We start from the raw sequence: 23,110 nt of genomic DNA on the forward strand, positions 1-23,110 counted from the left end.
GGGGCAGTAAGTAAATATTTTCCAGCGCTGAAAAATTCGGCAGATATAATATGTGCCGCGTGACTATAGTTCAACCCGCATGCATTAAATAAAGATTTTAGTTTTTTATTATTATTTTGCATGATCACCACAGCTCGTTTCGTAATATATTCAACCAGTTGTTACGCCCAAATGCGAGCACCCTGTTCTTTCTGTGGTACATATGTCTCACTTGTAATATATGTGGCACATATAACAGGCCGCGCGCACTACCGCGACCCTAGTGTGATTCGCATTTCATATAACCTAGAATTGCTTACACGGAAGCTCTACTGATAATATATAGCTACGCTTCGGCGTCGTTAGGTCGGATGTCCTGTTCACTGCAATTCTCTGAGACACTCGAAGTTGTATACTATCATGGTGTTCTCGTGTCTCCCAGGCCGCGTCGTCTGCCATCTCAGCTGCAGCCATGGATGGTATAACAGAATTGACAGGCGAAAACTAAAACACACCATCTATGCGGACCTTTATAGAGCGTGAAATTTAATTTTTAAGTGCAATATTTCATTTGCGGTTGCTTTCTTTTTTCTTTTTTTGTCAACAAATGGTACAGTGCGGCACTGCTGCAAGCTACTTTCACTGCGGGACGTATTACAAATGGCGGCGCACTGTAGTTATAGTATAGTTATAGAGGATATTCTAGGCACTATATAGAGGCTAGTCAAATGTGCTAGCCTCTATAGTGTCATGTGTCTTTCCAGGGACCATTACCACATTGAGAACACTTCCCGCATTGACTGTTTTGGTAAGGCTCTCTTAGCATTACTGAAAGTTATAAAAAGAATTCACAGTGGATTTATTGCATCAGTCATTTATCGTAAAATTTGCGCGTAGATACTTCAATCATTTGTGCTCCCGGTTTCTTCACGTCGTTGGGATACAAGCGGGACAGTGTGTGTACTTGCGAGGTTTGTGTACAGTGCGAGTTGCTTACAGCTCCTTCGGTCACGTCTTCTCCAAGTGTGCAGTGCTGTACTTAAAGTAGTACGTAGTACATGTTAATTTGGTGCGGATACTGCAACAGCTACTCGCTGTTGCAGTATTTTTTTTTATGTTGCTTTCCCGAGAACTGGCCTTCATATGTAAGTGCATCGTTGTTGCTTTCAGCTGTTTTAGGCACAGCCTGCCTGTATGCTAGCACACCGTTTGTTGTGTATGCTTCGCCCCTCTGTACCTGTGTACTGCAGAGAAGCACCAGGGCAGATGATCATCACTGTATTTTAGTTCATGTCATGGGCTGCCGGGACTTCATGTACTGCCTTGTTGTACATGCTTACATTTTAGTTAACTGTTAATTCGTAAAATATAAACAAAGGTTAACTTTTCTCATATAGCTGTAAATATTTCGTCATACTGTCTAGGATGCCAAATGAGTTGTTGAAATGTCAGGATGATGCTAGAAATATATTGATCCTTGTTTACCCTTTCGTGCTGTGCTACTACCACAAATTCTGAACAGAGCCAGTCAATTCATTTTCTATTGCTGTCCAAAAGAACTTCAGTATACTTTCTTCATCAGTTTAAAAGCACTTCTGCTTGTGTTGCCTCATATATGTTCTGTTTTCACCCAGAACCTCTCCACCTTCCCCAGTACTTCAAGAAATAAAAGTAGTCACTGAGCCGAGCTTAATTGTCCTTTGCTACTTTCACTAGAAAAACATGACCCTGCTCGTCCATGTCATGGGCACGGTTAATGCAGACTTTGCAGAGCATGCTTTTCTTGTCTGCAATATTTGGGCATTTTCAAAACATATTCATCATTGCTCGTAGCAGGCATGCCCATGTGGACTAAAATACTGACTCTTCTAGAAATGAGCCCCACCTTGGCTTATGTGTCATGACATCAACTGTAGTTGATGTTGGGACTTGAGTCACAGGTGCTGACTCTGTAACTACAAAAGGCCTCAATTCAACTGGGAAGGGCATTCTTACACATCTCTTGACTGTGGACCAGTGCACTTGTGCTATTTCGAAAACATGAAAAAATACAGATCAAAACAGGATTGGTGTGCTGGGTGTTTAAATGTACAGCAGTGGACAGTAGGTGCAGCAATTTCACAAGAGTCCATGTGCCTGGTACGTTGTCACAAGAATGCACACAAAGAGACATATATATTACTTTGGTTGTTTTTATTCTAAAAGTCTTGTGAGCTTGAAAAATTCTTTTATGCCGACAAAAGTATGTTCTCTGTGCGAGTTCAAAGTGTTGTGGTGGTGCCTGCTGGCTACAAGGTCAAAAGACATGCACAGAGAGAGAGAGAGACCCTTTAATCAAGAACAGAGATTTTAGCCGTTTAAATTTCTCTGACAATTCGGGAGGTAAAGATGGAAAAAGAATCCTGAGGAGATTAAAAGAAATGAAGAGGGAGATAAAATGCAGCCATTAAGTGCGTTCTAAGGTGCATCGTGGAGTAATGGTATAAAATGAAATGATGAAATGCATAGTCCGATAAATGTGCTTATAGAGTTCACAGCGTGAAAAATGCCACAATGTGACATTCAAGGTGAACTTAGCTTGTCTAAAAGTCCAGTGTCTTTCAAATACGTAAATAAAAAGTTTGTTGCGAGTCTCTGTTGCCTAGGGCAGGCTGAGAGACCTAAAACAATGCCCATTGTTAAAGGCACTGGGGAGAGCTTTTCTATGCTATGTTCGTAGTATGCACGCTCGTCAGCGTATGCAGGACACTCAAAAGACATGCACATGTTTATTCAAAGCTTTAGGCACTAAAAAAAAATTATTACTGCTTAGAAGTGTGCTTCCTGTCATAGCAGTATGTGTACACATGCATGTCCTTTTAAGAACCAGCTGGCAGTAAATTTACTACCAGTAGATTATTATACCTACAGCTGTATGCGCTCACATTTTCTGTGATTCAGTTAACTTTCTTTTCAGCCGTATAATGTGCTACTCCTGTGTGGGTAAAAAAAGATCACTTGGGGTTTACTTCTTTAGTTAATGGGTTTAACGTCTCAAAGCATAGTAGAATGGTCCAGAAATTTAAACCACCTGGGTTTTATAACGTGCGCTGACATCGCACAACCCAAGGGCGCCTTGGTTTACCCATCACAAAAGGGGTCGCCGCGGCATGGAACTTAGGGTCTACCTCAGTCTTTTCGTGAGCCGAAGTATTCAATGTAAGTGTAGTTAATGCAAAAATGATCATACTTAGATCTGTACTGTAACGAAGAAATGCTGCTCTTTTGCTGTTATATACACCTGAAAAAAATTTTTAATGTGGGAAATTTAAAAAAGCAAGCAAGAACACTAGTTTGGCGTAGTTTATTTTGATATACGTGATATAAGGTGTATGTAGATGACTTTGTATCTTCTTGCCTGCTGTTCCTTGTATCGCTTAGCGCAAGTTTCTCGGCATTTGACAACTGCCACAAAGGACCAGGCCTGCTATTTTAAAGCAGATTGAAGATCAGGACAGTTTACATGGTTAAACCACATGAGAACATATGTCGCTGCTGATGTCACACGCACATTTAATGTAAGCAAACACAAAGGCAGGTAAATTTAAGACAGACGATGTCACAGAAACAGCCGAAAAGTGGCCAGCCATGCCACCTGCCAGAGGCATGCTGTGAGGTGGGCCGTAATGTGTGCTGCTCAAGCTGCCGGGAGTGACATAGACATAAAGCCCAACTTTAACCAAGCCGTATGAATGTGCTTGTGTGACCTAGGGTAGCATGTCTAGCCTGGGACTCAAAAGGCGATTCTGATCTCACCCTCCCATCTCAATGGCGAAGCTAAAGTTAGCAGCACTTGCCGATTCCACCGTGACGTGCGGTCTTGTGACGTCACAGGAGTCACCTGTTCATGTCACCTGCCAACTGCAAGAGGCATCCTCAAATAGTTGAAGACAAAGGCCACGGCATCAGACATACCTCACATCTTTATTTGCCCCATGCTTTTGCAGTAAATTTGAATTCGGCATAATTTTTTTGCTTTATCTTGGTTGTTGAAAAGTCCTACCTTTGTTAAGAAACGAAGGTGCCATTTAAAAGCACTTTATGAAGCAGAATGTATATAATAGGTCACAATCTTTTGACTCACAGGCACAAATAGCCCAAAGCTCAAGATGTATGTAAGGTGAGGATGGTCTTGTCTGCCTCCCTGAGAAACTTTGGCAGCTTCACAAGTTCCCCATTGTGCAGCTTAACTGCACACCCCAAGGCCCCCAAGGCATGGGTTCCTTTGACCAACCATGCAGGTAACCTGCATGCAACAAGTGTGCTATGAAAGCTTTAGTAAAAGTTCACGAGGAATCTGTGCTTGGCTTACTGACTACTGCTGTCAAACCTTATAGGCCACAATGTCATGCAAAAGGTGCTGTCACAGATACCAAAGCCAAGGGAGTAGTAGACTGGGCATTGCAACAAAAGAAAGCATTTTTGAAGAGTAACAAAATCATAGGAAGTGCCAGGCAACTCTACTCTTTGTTCTTGCAGAGAATCAGGTTCTGCCATTATGGTACTCTCGGTGGGGTGGCACAAAGAAAAAAATGGGGGAGAGTACTGCTCTTCATAAACATAATTCAAAAGAAAAAAAAACAAAATTGTAACAATGAGAGCTTCACATGCTTACCAGGAAGGAGGCATTATATGAAAGTGTTCTTTCTGTCAGGGCCCGAAAGGGGCTATCGGATAGCTTTGTAGATGGTGCCCGCCTGCCACCGTCTCTCGCCTTCCTTCGCCATAGTCATTGCATACAGTGCATTAGGAGTGCACAGTAACTGTTCAAGCTTTGCAACCTGTCACCAAAGTTGCAAGATCACTTGACTGGGTGGCAGCAGTGCCCTCAGCACTGCATGGGCTAAGATGGCCTTAGAGCTTGGGTTTAAAGTTGCGGCTCCATACGCAGAATTCTATATGGGGTTTTATGGCGCATAAGCAACTGTGGCTATCACAAATGTCTTGGCTTTTGATTCATTATTGTCAAGTGAAGTAAACTTAGGGTGTTACAGCAGAGACATGGATGGAATAAACTATGGTGTGTGCAAAGAAAAAAGTCAAGGCTTATATACCTATTTTTTTACTTTTACCCCGCCACAGTGGCTCGGTGGTTAAGATGCTCAACCACTGAACCAGGGTACAGTGGTTTGAGCCGTGGCAGCCGTGTTTGAATTGATGCAGAAAGCATAGCACCCGTGTACTGTGAACAGTCAGTACCTGTTAAAGAAGTTAAAGGTGATCGAAATGATCCAGAGCCCTCCCCTACAGTGTCGCTCATAGCCCAAGTTGGTCTGGAATGTATACAGCTGTTGTGCTTTTCGTCCGGTTCGATCATGAATGCAATCCATAAAGCTATTGATTAAAAAATGTAATTCCACTGGCTGCAAGGATGTTTTAATATTTAGAATAGTAGGTCAAAAAATATGACTGAATAAACATGTTTACTAAATGCTAAGTAATTTAACTGCATGTGTATGCAACATTCCCCATTTAGGCTCTTGGAACGTCCAATCACTGTTAAAAAGGAAGCTGATCAGTGTAGCGCCTTAACAAAGGAGCACTATTTAATTATTTTCATGGAAACCTGAAGTAAAAGCAGATAACCTTGTTGGTGGAAAGTAGTCCTAATAAATAGTGTCGCAGGTCAGTTCCAGCCCAAAATGGGGAGACTCGACTATTCCTCAAGTAGGTGCGCAGAATAGAGCGCCTCTGCAACTCCAGCCAAGGAACAGGCCTACTGGTAGTCTACCAGATATGGTTCCCTCACCACCTTGGATACACAATGCAGTGCCTGCCTATAACGATCGTTTGTGTGTAGAAGTTGAGTGGTCTGGCTTACATTAGCTGTGTACTTGTTCTGGTCTCACAGGAGAATGGCAAAGAAAGCGATTTATGCCAAAGGCTTGCTCTCGACAATGCCGTAAGCTAACCGGTCAAGTGAATTGAATTGGTAAATGAGAACATAGATTTCATTTGCCCCGTGCAAACATCTTTAGCTATTTCTGTCTGCTCGTACAAAATCGTGACTGCGACATGATGAAAAATATTGGTCAACGTAATTCACTGTCCTAGTCACCATGCAGCCACCACACGACACACTATTTGAAGGTTAGCAAAAGTAAGGAACATCCCTTTATCTTGCACGCGACAATATGCACAAAAGGCCAGAAGGGCTATGTAATATATGCAAAAGACTAGCTCATTCCTACCAAATGCCTATACCTGAATTGAGCAACACTTTACATAACCAACTATCGTTCTGAAGCACCCGGGTTCGAACCAAAGAAACATAATGCAACTTGTAGCGTAGACAAGACAGCAATGCAGCAATTGACTACTCTCCAGCCGTTCTGTATTTCACTTCCTAGTTTTCTTGCGTACACATGTGCAACAACACCGTCTTCATCACATTTCCACCGCATTTAAAAAAAAAACAAAAAAACCTTGCTGGCAAATAGCTAAATATCCTCTAATACATCACAGTCTTTTAAACCTTGCGGGAAGCTTCTTTTCACATTTACTTCTGCGGGGAGAAGGAAGAGGAGTAGTAGTTGCTGCTGTTGAGGCACACTTTGGTTGGGGGGGTCTGTCGGTTCTGTGTCGGGCAAAGCCAGAAATGAGAAGTTCCCGGGCTAACATCTGCGTTATTGGGGTTATGCGAGGTTGGACTCTGGTCTGCGTTTCTGGTAGTGGACTGGTCGACACTCGGGTGCAGTCAGTGGGCAACAAAATGTTAGCGGGGAGAGCCATCAGAGCTGAGGGCGGAGGTTGGCGCTGAACAACTGCTTTTCTAACAGCTCATAATTTGGACGAGTGCCACACTCGCCCATCATTTAGCAGGTGTGAGACTGGTCCAATTCGCTCAACAACTCTTCGAGGCTCTGAAACCGAGCAGCCAGCTTGCCTCACACAACCGGCTTGCAAACTCGCACATAGTCGCCAATCTGAAAGTCATAGTGCTTGGTTCCACTCCGCTGGTCTGCATAAAGCTTATATTTGGCTTGCTTCTGCTCTAGCCACTGGCAATAGAGCTTCAGCGCTCTTGTATGATCAGTCGAGAAGCACTGATCCGGGCAGGCACACAACGTTAAGTCTTATGCAAGGCATCTGGCCATGAACTAGGATGGCTAGTGCGATTCCTGTCGTGGAATATGGCGCAGAGTGGTAGACAGAGTTATAATAGCGGACGTAGGTCACGTTGCTCTCAAAGAGCCATCTGAACATATGCCCTGAAAACTCTATTAAACTGTCCTACAAGTCCACTGGGTTAAGGGTCATAAACTGAGGAGTAGCAGTTACGTATACCCCGAGGATGAGAATTGTGGTCCGTGATCCGACACTATTTCCTCAGGGTAATCCTCGTGAACAAATGTACCTAGAAGCAATTCTTAAACTGTGACAGTTGTGAAAGAAGCCTCTGGCCATTTACTGTAATAGTCAATGAGTGTTATTGCAAAGCGACAGTTACTAGGAGCTTGGTCGAAACGCCCCACGATGTCAATAGCAGGCTTATCCCAAAGCTTGCCTGGCAAAGCAACAGGTTGCAGAGGAACAGTAGAGACCTGAAAAATAGCAGCACTGCTGGAAGAATCATCTTCGACTTTCTGCACTTCACTGGAACGATCAGACGACTTACAGACAGATTCCAAATAGCCCACTTCGCCGCACCGACGACACTTTCGTTTGCGAGCTTGCCATGTGGAGTCGTTCGCCAAGTGGGCAGGAGAACCGCGGCGATAGCGCGAACACTCCGGAAGTGCAGATGAAGATTTACATAGGTGGCAACTGCATTTGATGCAAGGGACCTGAAGGACCCGTTCTGATGTGCACTCGCATCCCACGCGCTGTACTGGTGCGACCTCTTCTGATAGCTCCTTTGCTTCACAGGAAGCTTGCTGGCACTGTCTAGCGCGACAGAGTCAAGAAGGAGATGGCGTTCACTGAAATAGTGACTAATGGTCTTCACCAGCTGGTCCCTGATGATGTCCGCGAAGCTCCCAAAACCGCAGTCGCCGACAAGGCTGCGAAGAGCACCGATGTACTCATATGCTATCTCTCCGGCAGTTTGTACTCTGCAGTGAAAACGGTGGCGTGCGGCGATCACATTTACGGGAGATTTGTAATGCGTCGCCAGTATAAAGATAGCATCGTCACCGGAGTGTGAGGCAGCAGCGGTAGGTGCTGAAGGGGACGACGGCGACAATGTATAGAAAATGTGGAGGTATCTAGTGGAGGCACCAGACGCCAGCCTCCATTACTCCCACGGAAGGGCGGAGGCGGCTGAAGACCTGAAAAGCTCATGATGGACGGTCAGCAGTCTACGCCAAGGTCTTGGATTAAGCTAACATCATCGTCGCCAAAATATGTAGTATCTTACACGAGACAGGAACGCAGCAATTGACTTTTTCTCGCTGCGCACGTGCAACACTTCGCCTTTACCGCACAACTCACAACACAAAATAGCTCATGCGTACCAATAGCAATAATTAACACCGCCGCAACAAAAGCTATGACGAGCAAATATCACACAGATGAAACGCTACTCGGCTGAACCATATGGCTGAACACTTGCAGCCTTGCAGAGCGCCATTTTAAACGAAAGCGCGCATCCACTGACGTCATCATGCGCGGGTCACGTGAGTGTGACGTATTTCCGTGCGTGGCAGCAGGATTAACGTGTGTGGGGTCGGATGCTGCCACGGGCGTGTCTCCAGCCTCGGCCTATTTATTATTGTAGTGAAGCGCTTTGAATAACCATTCAACGCATTGGCTATTTTATGCAAATCATGAAAATCGGACAACATTGTTCATAAATACTATTTAAACATCTGGCAACACAAAAACTTTGGGTTTTAGCATGCAAATACCTGCTTCAATTTGCCAATAAAAGAAATGTAATTGTAACTTTATTGAACACAAAAGCCTTGAAATAATAGAAAACTTAACCACAAAATATTTTTATTTTTTTTAAATGTTGGCCACATTGTAGTTTCACAAAACCCTGGCAACGTAAGAAAATCAAAACATTTGCAGGATATTTGACCATCTCGTAACACCGCAGACAATTTTATTATTTTGTAAAAAAATAACGTTCAGAAACAAGTCAACAATTACTACATAAATGTTACTGCTGGCAAGCTTAACAGGCAGTAGTTAATTGGCTAATTTAACGCACGGAAGCAACGTCATAATCAGACATGACGTCATAAACCAGAAGTGACGCTCAGACCACGTTCAGACCAAATGAAGTCTTTGGTTTAATGGTGGATTGCTGAAACACAGCCGCTCAATGGAGGCGCACTTGGTGCGGCCCGTCGCGTCGCGCCTCAATGGCTGGGGAAGCGCGTATTGGGAGAAGTTACAGTTTCCGCCGTCATTCTCCGCGGGGGCGCCACCACTCCAGGACAAGGCGCCGCCGGCACGGACGAGCAGACGACGCAGAAGGAGCGCGCTGGCTGGGTTGGCGCGTGTTATCGTTTTGACTACTCAGTATAACAGCGTCCTATGCGTATGCAGCACCATGTCAGGCAACTGCTGTGTTCCGCTGTGCACCACGAAAGCAAGAAAAGATCGGTTACCATGAGTTCCCGTGCGATTCACAACGTCGAGCAGCATGGCTGAAAAACATATCTCGGGAGGACTAGGACGGAAAAGGAAGCCGGTGGGAGCCGAGTGACAAGTCACTGGTATTCTCACTGCACTTCACAGATGACGATTACAGGAAGAACATAAAGCTGAAGATCCTGCTTCCTTCAGCTGTCCCCTCCGTGTTCCCGAACTGCCCACATTACAAGTTAAGTTACTCACGCGGGCTCATGTTGAGCCAAACAACCTTGAAAATATTAATGTGCGCAGGTCAATAGCTTTATTTTCACCACTTGTTATAGCTACACTTCATTTCCTCCTTGGCAACCCTCCGTGTCATCCTGAAGCATGTGTGTTTCAAGATAGCTCCGCCACGATCACTTTTATGACAATGATATCAAAATGGTATGCCTTGAACAACATCGCATAAGTGAAGCCATGGAGACAACAAAAGGAGCCGCTCTTTTTGTCAAATGACGAGCGACTCTCTTGGTTAGAGTTCGACTTTACCATATCGAAGACATTCAGGACAAAGGAGGCACGTCGCAGCAAAGGCTAACAAACGAACGTACGAAGCAACAATCATGACCACCAGATCCAGAGTGGTACAAATTAAGTACCTTCTTGATCACATCAAGTATCTTACATCAATGTCTTCTGTGTGCCTTACTAGTGCATTGCATTTACCCGAATCTTATTTTCAGCTTCCGATACACCCTAAAGCAGGCTCTGAAAGCGGGTCTATAGTATCGCTTTTTAGCAGCCGCAATTCAAAGGCGGGAACGACAAAGTTGACGCAAGGGCTGCAGTTTTCACCTCGGAGAAAATACTGAAGGTAGCACTAGCAATATATATATATATATATATATATATATATATATATATATATATATATATATATATATATATATATATATATATATATATATATATATATATATATATATATATATATATATATATCGACTGACGTTATACACATTTTGCCATGCTTTGTGCAGGTTGGCATCTTGCAAGCATCGGTCTGCAAATGCATATAAACAATAGGCAGCTATAAAACTTGGAATTCGTGATTATAAAAGTCGTACCTTGCCAACTGCCATCTGCTGCAAGAGAGTTTTCAGCTTGGATTCAGCTGAAAACTCAGTCAGGATTCAGTCAGCTTGGATTCATTCATGTGGGGTGTGAACCAGCAGCTGAGATAGAGTTAGCACCGATTCCATTCTTGGCTGGTTACCTTGCACGTCCATTTGAAGAGAAAGTATGAATAGTGTTACAGAATCTCATGAAACATTTTTATTTATTCTGTTTTCAGTGCCTGTCCATATTTTCATTATTTATATATTACCAAAGTTTAAATAACTTCTAGTGCTTACTTTAGAGTGTCAATAATTTTATTTTATTAGTCCCCATCCATTTATTAACTTTGTGCCTTGTGATTCCTGCAAAACCCTGGACTTATCAAAATTCTTGATGACGGACGCCTAAGGTATCTGAAAATCACCATGCACCTTTGTTAGCAAGGTGATGAAGTGCCCGCATGTCATAAGAAGCAGCTAGCTATGCAACATGTGAATTTCATCCCTTCTTCCCTATTTTGTGCAATTTCCGGAGTTGATTTGCGAGAGAGAAGACCGCAGTCGCACTAAGGACCTAACCAAACTAATGCGACCACTGCTGACCAACTGGACAGGCAACATCAATCAGACAGTGGAAAAAATCACGCTTGCACATAAACCTTTTTCGAGAAAAGTTCTTCGCTTGTAAAACAAGCTTGCGTGTCTTCTGTGCATCACGCGGCTTCATAATCAAACGAGTAAAAAATTGCCTGAGGCTGCGGGCGTGTCGTTGAACTGGCTGTCTTGTGTTGTTTCTTTTGCAACAGTTTGTGTTAGCTAGTATGTTTTGGTGGTGGTACCCACTTTAAGATTATTTCCAGTGAAAACGGAACAGGCTGAACAATAATGCTGAACACTACGTCCTGAATTGTAAGTTTCCAGAAAAGTGCACGCTGAATAAATGGCCCCAAACTATGTCTCGATTTCAAGATTGCAATATATAATACGTTATTACAGTGGTTGAAACGCAACTAAATGGGTGCGCACTCAGCGAAGCACACGACTGCCTCGTTCTCGTTGTAAACGGAAGACCACGAATGACTTGGAAAAGCCTAGTGATGATGACTTGCCGCTATCACCTTATCAATAGCAAACATGCACACAGCATCACATACTGTGTGAAACGCCACTCATAATCCTAAATTGAGCAAGCGCCGACCACGCGGGCGCCGAAACGAAAGCACAGCCACGGCCGCTGCGCGCAGCTCTCCGCCCGGACTCGTCCCGGAGCGGTGGCGCCGCAGCGGTGGCGGTGAGAACTAGGCGCAATACGGCTCTTCTGGGCGACGCGACGGGCCGCACCCAAGTGCGCCTCCATTGAGTGGCCGTGGCTGAAATTTCTTGTACTTTCTAGAATAGAAGCCCTCTGGAACACTTTATGTCTGTGGTCCGTGCTGCCTAGTGCTGATGAGACAGCAGGCCTAGCGATCTGTAGTCGAGCGATCGTGTTGCATCTTCTCTTTCTTACTGGAGAGGATACCCAAGTGCAGCAGCTACTCATTTACGGTACATCCTGTGCTCGGCCCGCAGCTCGGGTCTGCTGCTTCCGTTGCAGTGTGGAGTGATTGCACGAACGTAGCCTCCGGGCACCATCGCCGTTGGAACGCTGATCATTTTTCTGCATCTACCGTGCGCGACTCTCCTGCTAGTGACGGTGTGTATGTGCACGCGGAATTAGCTTCAAAATGGACAGACCACGCTCAACTGACAACAGGGCAAACTCAATGTGCGAATATCTTCATATTGGTCCGACGGCAGTATTCTTCGCGCGCGCGCACGCACGCACGCACGCACGCACGCACGCACGCACGCACGCACGCACGCACACACACACACACACACACACACACACACACACACACACACACACACACACACACACACACACACACACACACACAAAACTAATTTTATATATTGTTGAATAAATTCGTTTGCGTTGCACTGCCAGTCAGTTTGCTAACTGATGCTGCCTAATTATTTAAGAAGTTATCCTTTGCTAGCAAGGGCACTTTGAGTCTCGAGAATAATAGCACTCTGCACCATCACGGACCCTTAGCCGAGATCAAGCTCAGTGGGAGTTGTTCCATAAGCTAGCTGCACCAGTTATCATTCTCACCAGAGCCTTGGCTCCCCATCAATGGCCAGTGGCTGCACCAATCTTCAGCATCCCATAGGTTAACTCGTAGGCCTCCGGTTCCAAAGAGACAACCCGTGGGCCTGTCTGGCCCCTTGTGACAAATCCCTATTGGCCTCCGAGTCTCCACCGCAGGTGCTGGAGGTGACTATGAACTTCTCGAAATCAGTGAAGACTAGGGATAGCCATAAAGCAGGTGTTACCTTCTCAATTGCCACAAGCTCAAAAAGCAGCCTCCAGTCCAGCTGTTGCATAAAAGACAATGTCTAAATTATAGCCGCTCGTTCCCTCTTCCCCACTTATTATCATGCCTACTGAGAGTATCATCCGTTGGAACCTCTGAAGGTGTTGAAAAACTTAATTTTTATTTATTAAATATTTATAAAGCACCAGCACTTTGCCTACAAGAAACACAAAATGACGCGCACAAGTTTTGTGACTAATAATGTATTCCGCAAGGATGAAGCAGTGGTGGTGGTGACAAACGTTTAATGATTTAAAAGGGGTGGAGGTATGCATGAGCCGGATCTTTGAAGATCCAGCCCTTACAGATACTAGGAAGGGAATCCAGTGGCGTCGGCCGCTGCCCGGGTGCGCTCGACCAAGGCCTTTTGAGTCTGCAGGTCATAGCAGCCGAGCAGGATCGCCTCCCAGTCCTCTCGAGTGCGGTTGGGGTGAGGAGGAATAGCTGGGTTGGATGGGCAAGCCCACACCATGTGGTAGCTGTCCGAAGACTTCTCCGCACAGTGCAGAGAAGAGCTCACCAATCAGGTGATGTACCATTGTAAACCAGAAATACGTTTCATTTTGAAATTTCTCTATAGCAATCTACAAGGGTGGTGGTAGTACGAGCCTTTATTTCTGTTATAACAATGTGTTGACACTCCACTCCACTGGATTGTAGGCTGTGCAGCGAAGGGGAAAAACTAACTGACCAGCTACCAGAGCCATCCTTGTTAGTTGCAAGCTTTAATGCACATTATCTATTGTCAAGATGTCCAAGAACCGACCCACAAGCTCTAATAATAGAAAACCTATTGAACAAGCAAGAGAAAGCATACTACAACATATCCCACTATACGTAAGCAGCAATAGACCTTTTCGTTGGCTGTCGACCTCTCTTTGCTACCATTGAAGAGGCTATTATTAATCTCTATGGAAGTGGCCAGTTCCCATTTCTCTAAACCAAAAAACAATCCAGGCATGAATATCCTGGGAAGTTTAAGGAACATGCTGCTGACTAGACATTGTGAAACTCTCTGCATTGCCCTCTTCATGAATCACTGAACTAAGTGCACATTAATTTCAATCATTGACACTGCATAACATAAAAAGGTGCATGGAAATACATTACAGAGATATCAGGCAAAGCACAAAACAAATGAAGACCGTAGCTGTGCACTCTGGTTTCCAGTCTTAAATGGCCTCCACATAAAGTTCAACTTCTTGGAAATGCAGGCTGTTAATTGTGGCATATTCCTCGAGGTAGGAAAATATATGCTATCAACTGCCGTATGATATGACTTCATGACCTTGCAGGCAGAGTATGGGTGCTAGGAGTTTTCCACAGATCCTCCAAGTTTTCTGGTCTTGTCTGCAGCATGTTGGCCCTGGTTCTCCAAATCAAAAACAAAGAAAACGCACATTTACTGCCTAATGTTGTGGCATCCTATTAGCTGCAAGACACATCATAGAAAAAAACAAAAAGTGGGTCATTTAAGTGTGGCAACTGCCTTAATTCTCTGTGAAATGCCATCAGAACAGATGGACCAATTTCTTTTCAAAAACCTCATGTCATGCTTGCAAATCCAAATTTGAAACTACAGTGTGCTGGGAGCTACATTGCCATAACATGCCTAGAAATGGGGCAGTCAATAGACTGCTTGTGTCTGCCACTCTCCGTAGTACTACGAACATTGAGAAAAAGTACCACACTAAGACCTCAAACCGCCCGTTGGGGACACAATTCGCAGAATTCAGAAACAAGAAATGGTACGTACCAACCAAAAACAAGATAGTACATGCAATAAAACCAAACATTGCAAGCTAAATTACCAAAAAATGAGACCGGTTTGAAGGAGTAGCTTTGTACAGGCTGATGATATTACACGCACACACACAACACGTTTATATCTTCTAAGTAATGCGCTGCCACCATATTTCTGTAAAAGCCATGACCGGCTGTCATCCATGTTTTATTCATCTGTTGAAGGCTAGAATAAGAAAGAAGGCTTCTCTTTCCAGAGTGGCACATAAATCAGATGCCCATACACAGATCCTTCTTTCTCAGTAGTGCCCATCAAATGTTTCATTTGAAAAGAGGAAGTTTTTTTCAGGATGTAAGTTTTTTACATTAAAATTTTACCAGCCTAAACCTTAGCCTCTTTCCCAATCCTGAAAAGATGCTTTGTTTCTCTTTTCAGGTCCACACATCACAGGCCTCACCATATTTGCCCAGGCAAGGGCTGCCACTGAGGCATCTTAACCTTATGTGAGCTTAGTCATTTTTACAGATCTCATTATACACTGCGAATTAACCTTTCGAGCTATTGATATTAATCACCTTATAAAAGCTTCAAACCCAGCACATTTTACTGACTTGAGTTATTCACTTATCTTGTGCTTGGCACTCATTGGCCTCAGGTCCCCTACACCATGAAAATCCACTGTCACAGGGAGTTGTCTGCTCCTAGTGGCTAATGGTGGCAGTTATGCCAAAACCACAAACACACAATAACGTGATGAGACTAAGCCGAGACAGTCTCATCATGTTACTGCTGCAATCCAAACTACATGTGGTTTATTTGTTATTTCAGGGTTGTTTGTGCTGTATGCAGTGCATATTACATGAAACACAGTAACTTTGATGTTGGGTGCAGTTTCAGTGAATGAATCAATCTGCACTGACCTGTACAGAGTGCGCGCTGTTGTAATGAGTGAGCAGTTTAAGCAAAGCATTCAGTTGTATCCTTGGATCAGCAGAGTTAATAAATGTTGCAACAGCAGGCTCGGGTATGTACGCCACATCAGCATGATCCGATTTACTATATCTTACCCTTTTAACATTTTCATGGATGCTAAGAATGTCATGCTGATTGTTTACCCTGCCAATTGTGGTACCATTTTGTAAATGAGCTGTTACAATAGTTTAACCAATAAACTTAGCATTCACTTTTGTGTCTTTGCTATGGCTCTAGAGCACTATAGTGTTCTGCAACTTTATCGGAACCGTCTTGAAAAATTTTCCCGCCTCGACCGGTAAAAATATTTGCCAAGACGGTTCCGAGAATGTTAAGTGGCGCAAGTTTTATAGTTCTAAGAAATTTATCTTTTGGTCTTGTTGCTCAGTGAAGCAATTTGTCAAGAAAGGCAGCTCAGTAGTCAAAGTAAATGCACAGTGGTGAAGGTATTTTCATACCTTAAAACAAATGTGTACAGCACTATACATTGCAGCGGTGGTGGAATATATGTCTTCTGTAAATTTTACTGCCTCATTAGACAGGAGGAGAAAATGGTCTAGGCATGTATGCAATGCACAGGACAAATAACTGGAAGAAAGTGGCATTGCGCATGGGTGGGAAGGGAAGGGAGCCTTTACCAAGGGGATGTAGCTTGTTGGTATATTGGATGGGTAGTTGAAGTGGGCAATTTTAGAGACCTGCGAGAGCGTGAATGCTCTCCAGGATGCCAAGTTCCTGATGTGGAACACATATCCGATCCTGCTACATATGTCATCATCATCATTCCCCCCCCCCCCCCCCCCCCCCCCCCCCCCCATGTCAGCATGTCCCGCATTTAGCTAACAGGTGGTGCATGGTCACCCTACCTCTACTAATGCTTCTCTTAAATGCCTGCCCACCACCACAACACAAAATCTATCCTAATTTAAGTTCCTAGAAAAACTCCTAGTCAGGGATAAGGTGGATATAGGGACGCAGAGGGCAGATAAGGATGAAAGGTACAGTGATGTGCTTGGGATGCAGGCGGTTGCATTTTCACTAAGCACTACTAGTAGCAAAAGAAAGGGAACGAAAGAGAGGAAGAAAGAGCTTCTGCTGTATATTCTCGCAGGCTTTCAGAATGGGTATACAGTACATGTACAGCATCTTAATTATGGGCAGAAAATGTATAAGAAGGATGGGCTATGAAGGTGAAAATATTTCCCATTTGTTTCTTAGTGAAAATTTTAAACTGAAAAACCAGGCTGAACACCATATTTTTTTTTTACTAAGAAAAAATCCCAAGAAATTTATACGAGATATACCGTCCCCGCGATCACTCTTACAAAGAGTGGCCCATAGATCCGCCCCCGGCATAGCTACATTTCCGAATGTTACATTTCCCTCTGACATGGTGGCTCAGTGATTAGGGTGCTCAACTGATTATCCTAAAGTCGCAGGCCGCGTTTCTGCGGAAACGAAGCGCAGAGCCCCGTGTACTGTGCAGTGCCAGCTGGTTCAGGAACAAGGTGGTTTAAACTGCTACCTCGCAATTAATTGTGGCAGTGTTCCTGGTCGCACTTCGCTAATGCGGCCGTTTGACAGCATGCCGTCATTTCGATCGATATACTCTCCATCGGCGCTTGGATGGCGTGAAATGCTCTGTCTGTTTCGCACTGAAGTCTCGCACGCTCAGAACGACGTGAATTTTGCTCCTGCTCACGGGGCAGCTCGATAACCACTGCAATTAACGCGAGCGCGAACAATCAAAATCGCAAAGAGAAACGAAACTATACCGTGCCAAACGGAGCACGACCTCTGTGGTTTCGTTCTCGGCATTTTTTTTCCTTGACCTCTGCAGCTTAATTAAACGACGCAGGTTGTGTATACACATTCCACAGACACACGATAGCTTTTTCCTAGGTTTAGGCACCCGCCACGAAAATAACGGAGATCTCCCGCCCGCTGAACGCGATCGACGCGGTGCCTGCGCTCAGGCATGGCAGTGCGTTTAGGATGTTCTGCCCATACTGAACAGTAGCTTGTAGGGAAAAAGAAAGAAAGAAAAAAAAAAAAAACCCGCGGTGCACAATTACTAATGGAAGTTTTTTTTCTTTTTTTTGTCTTTTTTTCTTTTACGTTCTCTGCATTCGGTACATATACTGCGCGTTTACTGGCTGGTACGCTTCCTTTAGTACGAAAAATATGAAAGCACGGGGTTCTATCAGATCGATCGATATGCGGTCACCTCAGTCAGTTGAGAGTAAAATTTGATATGGTGTGCGTATTTGTGCCATGCAGTTTTTTGGAGCTGGAAAAATGGGTCGTGATGAAAAGCTGGCATGCTTCGAATGTTTCATCCGCTTTTGTATTGTGACTGATACAACTGATATATATTATGTGCCCGCACTTTGTCCATTACCTTTTGGTTTTTGGTTTACGAGGCTTACCGTTCCAAAGCGACTCAGGTTATGATAGAAGCCTTAGTAGAGGACCGGAAATTTCGACCACCTGGGGTTCTTTAACGTGCGCTAACGTCGCACAGCACACGGGCGCCTTGCTTTTCGCCTCCATCGAAAAACGGCCGCCGAGGCCGGGATTCGATCCCGCGTCCTCGGGAACAGTGGTCGAGCGCAGTAACCACTGCGCCACCCCGACGGGCAGGGCTCCATTACCTCTTCCGTTCTTACAGCTTGAGTGGCTTTGGAACATCACTTAAATATAAGCGATCTAATACGCTCTTTTATAAAACAAGTACGCAAAGATATATTGGCAGTTTCAAAAAATCCGGCCCCTGAGATCGTGTGGGCCTGCCTTAATTGTATGTTCGAGTTGTGCTATAAAGTGCACTTATGTATATGTATAGCACAAACGCATGAGCATGCATGCTCATGCAGGGTTCGATGCAGGCAGTGTCCACCCTCCTGCGCAGCATCAATTAATTGACCAAAGGTGCTGGACACGTAAATGCAAGCTTTACATTTGCAGACGAGAAAAAAGAAATGCGCTATTTCTTGTCGGTCTTACAATTTAATTTACTAGCTGGCGGAAAGTGCGAACTTTTGCCACTCAGCTTGAAAAATGAGAGCATCGACACTCAGCACAGGCTTTCCTCAGGCGTAGCTGGAAAAGCAGGTTTCCTGTTCCCAGCTGGAAGGGAATGCGATTGCAGCTGCAGTCATTCCAGCATGGAGCCTGCAGCTGGAAGTGTAAATTTTCCACAAATCGAACCGACCTTTTTTCGCCTGGAGCTGTTTACTTTCACCGCGCAGAATTTTTTTCCTACTTCCCCCCACACACACATGAATAAAACTTTTTTTTGTTTGTTTGTTTTTCTTTCACCTGACCTTAGCTTCTCGGGAAAAAAAAAAAAGCTTCAAGTTTGACGAATCGCTCTTGACTTTGCTTGAATAAAAATCTTCTATAGGGGAGAAAACCTGGGCCAGGGGGCGCTGCGCCGCTCTGTGCGTCAACGCCCTCCATGAAGACCCCGTCAAAACCTCCGCGCAGTGCGGCCGCGTCGTCTGCTCTCCGCCGCAAAGAAAAACATGCTGTCGTCTGCTCCGCGCTGCTTTCCAGCACCTGTTTGCGCGAGCGCTCGGTTTTTTCTCTCCTCTTCCGGCCGCATTCTGGCCGCCGTCGCGCTCCAACAAAGGGGGCAAGAAAAAAAAAAAACTGGAATGAAAAAGTGACGGCGCGCTTTTTCGCAAAACTCGTGAAAGTGTTTTTCTCTCTTCTCTCTTTCGTGTTGAAGCGATGGTTGTCGTTTTTTTTTTTTTTTTTTTTAGGTATCTCGCACCTCTGTTTGTAACTGGCGGTGCCGCAGCAGCCATCACGGAACCAAGTCGGCCTCAAGAAACACATATATGTCATTAATGCTATCACTCGGCGCTTATAAAGGGAAAACACATACGTTAATCGGTCTATCCTCATACACGATCCTGCTTCGGGAGCTCAAAACTGCGCATTCGCTAGAGGGGATAACTGAACTAGGGATTGCACAGCGTAGCTGTGGAATTAAGAACACAAAAGTTTACTTGGAGAGATGTCCCCGCCTGCATGAATAGTCGTCAGGCATTTCCTCGCCCTTCGTCTCGCGGAGAGAGGAAACTGCCGAAAACATGGCATGCCTCGGCTTCTCGTCAGTGATCCACGTCGTTAAGAAACCTCTCATCGTTAAAAGTAGATAAGTCATTGATTTCGGATGGCAGCGCCACAGCAGCGAACTCCCCCTGACCGCTGTCAGCAGGAACCAAAGGGTAAGGTGGCATGCTTTGTGCCTTTGTAGGGAACGGGTCCTAAACGCGCCGAAAGCAGGCACCACGGCGCTAAAACGTCTGTCCTCAAAGAGTTGAATAGGCCCCTTTCAAGTGAGCACTCACAAATGGAAAGGAAGCTCCCCAACCAGCGCCCGGAGCACTCGTCGCTGTGTACACGCGTATCAATTCTTAACGAGAAGGCTGGACCCTTCATTCTGTGAACAACATGGACAGAGACATCAAGAGGTGCCGCCTCAAGTCCTTCGAAATACCTGTCGCTTGCCTCTGCTTTCGAGTACCAAATTCGCGTTCATGTTTTTTTTTCTTTCTTTTTTTTTTTTTTTTGGTCTGAGCCTGCCAACAAGCGCCCTTTGAAAACAATGTCCGCAGCGATCAATTAATCATAATTTCTCATTTTCGAAAGCACCGAAAAAAAGCGTGCCTCCAGTCAGCCTCTATAGCCCTGTATACATGGACTCGACAGAGTCGGGTCGAGTAAGCCTGTCGAGTAAAAAACCAGTTGTCGGGTTCATGTATACGCAGTCGGGTCGAGTAAAATAGCCGCGGAGCGGGTCGCGTTAACTCGCTTGCAGGGGGTAGGTTAACTCGCTTGACCCGCTTGTCTAAAAGCATGTAGACGCTGTCGAGTGAGGGCGTCGAGTTATGGCGAACTCTGGGATTAAAAAGCAACCGGAACGGCGAGGAGCGTCAGCGAACTTGAATGCTTTTTAGCCCTCATCAACGATAAAAAATAATAATCGAAGCTCTCGATATTAAAAGGCAACGGAATCAAATACGAGTAAGAAACTTTCACAATAACTTCAAATCTCGACGCTACGCGCCGCTGCGATACTTACTCGCTAGAAAGCGGGGTCATGTAGACACCAATCGGGTCGAGTAATGGTGACCTCGCTTACTCGACGCTTACCCGACCCGGTGCTGTCGAGTCCATGTATACAGCCGGGGCACAGAAAAAAACCAAAAATAAGAAACACCACTGGCAAAGAGCGCCAGCTTTGCGCGCACAGACGCACGACCATCCCCCCTCGTCCTAACTCTCCTTCTCCCGCTCCACGTGCACGTGTGGCTGCCTGTAGCACGCGCTCCCGAGCGAGCGGGCTGCGCAGACTCCGCAGACAGCCGCGCGCAACGCGGGCGCGGATGCGCGTAGGCACGGCCGGTGTCGAGGGAGAGCGCGCTCTCTCCCGTGGCGTAGGTTTTGTAGTTCCTCTCCGCTCCGCTGGAAACCGAGCGCTGGCGTCGCGGAGCAAACTCCAGCTTTGGTTCCCTATACGAGACTTGAGCGCGACTACACGGGCAAATAACCGCATTGATGATATCATGCCTGCGTTTTTAGTGCTTTCGCAAAAACCTGATGTCTGAAGCTGATTTTCAACTCTGACCTTTCCGAGGGATGGGTAACAGGAGAAGGAACACAGATCCGTCACACAGAGAGCTTGAACGAGTGCAGAAAGGAGAGAAAAGGCTGCGACGCGTACTGAGGGAGAAAAGGCGGTGGAGGAATTCTAGCCACCCTCGAGGAATGCTCGACATGTGCGAAACCGGTTCAGCAGCGAAGCTAGAAGGCTTCTGCTCCAAAGCTACGGCGCTGAGACCTATAGGGGATGTAGCACTGCTTGGCGCTCTTGACTGATTTCTGTCACTGCTCTGCTTCTCGGCTTACAACGGAGGGTAACCGGGGCCGATCCGGTTGTATGACTAACAGCGGGCAAGACAGCGGCTGTAGGAAACAACGGAAGTCGTCTCGGCTAAGATAAAGAAACATGTGGATGCATGAAGCGATATGCACATAAAAATTGCCCACGATTACGTTACTTCCTAATGCGAAATTTGAGCGCAGCTCATAACCTGTTTCATCTTTGTGATAAATTGAGGCAAAGATTTCGAGCAAGACACGAATGTACAATTATAGACAGCTTTTTTTTTTTTTTTCGCCCGTATTCCGTCAAGAAACGCTCCACTAACAGTTTTTGGCTGTCATGAAAGAAGCTTTGTGGTCGGAGAAGTGCAATTGAGTTATCGTAAGATTGCGGGAAGCAACGCGGTGGCCCATGGGAACGTTGCGCGACGAACAGATAGCAGCGACTGACTGATGCCGCTGACGTCGCTAGCGAATGAAGCGAGTGAGAGTTGGATGCACACACCGTGATCCGCTGATAACGAGCCGCGGCGTTTCGGCAACAGCAGAGCACCCTCGCTACCCTCGCCGCCACACATGAAGAGAGGCGGAGCCCCTCCTCCTCTTTCTGCATGACGGCGATGGTGTTGCTAGCGCGGTCGCTGCTAGCGCTGCCTCCGGTGCCCCCTCCCTTTCCTCGTGCTCTTCGGTTACTGCGCGCGCTTCTGCCCCCCTCGTTCGCCGCTGAGTGTGCCCCTCCCCCTCTTCCTGCGAGGGTCCGGTTGCCGAAGCGCCGGTATAGTGCTCTAGAATATTGGGCAGTGTGACGACCGGCGCCGGACAGCGGGCCGCTTTTGCGATGACAAGAACCGACTCCCGCGAGAGGGCGCGACGTGCAACAGGGGTGCCACATTCGGCGCGTAGCGGCCGCGGGGATAGCGGGGGTACAGAGGAGGTGTTCTTCTACCATGGGAGGGGCGCGGTTCTCTTTGGAGCTATTTTGACACGCTACGCAAATGGTGCGATATTTAATAAAGGGGCTACTTATTACAAGTGCTTAAGCTCATCCCTGCCATTCAATTACGCTAATCTGGAGACGCCGTGCTCACTTGGGCAGTCCTACGGAGCAGCGCGCGATGTTTGAATCGCTATTTCAAACTCTTTCAACATTTCTTCCTGCGGACAGTCATAAATCGTCCAGATGAGCTTGTACTTAATGTTTTCAACGAAGCGTGGTGTTTTGCATTCGTTCTTCCAGTAAGGGAATAAAGGCTACTGCCGAGGAGCGCTATTAACACGCGGAGAAAAACAGTATACATGCGAATCAAAGCTTGTGCTTCGTAAGGTCTCTTAGGAACAGCTTATTTTTTACGAACCTTATTTACGAACACCTGCTTACATTTTGCAGCTTGTGCTTATTAATACATAACAAC

At 45.7% G+C, this 23,110-nt stretch overlaps 1 long non-coding RNA gene across 2 annotated transcripts in view; it reads right to left on the reverse strand.

The window, feature by feature from the left end:
* LOC146171003 (uncharacterized) overlaps window positions 1-23,110 on the reverse strand; it is a 359,551-nt gene that overhangs the window by 63,393 nt on the left and 273,048 nt on the right. The window lies entirely within an intron of this gene.

The sequence above is a fragment of the Amblyomma maculatum genome, unplaced genomic scaffold (assembly GCF_055883805.1).
Source record: "Amblyomma maculatum isolate TAMU_Amacu unplaced genomic scaffold, ASM5588380v1 scaffold_24, whole genome shotgun sequence".
Taxonomy (NCBI): Eukaryota; Metazoa; Arthropoda; class Arachnida; order Ixodida; family Ixodidae; genus Amblyomma; species Amblyomma maculatum.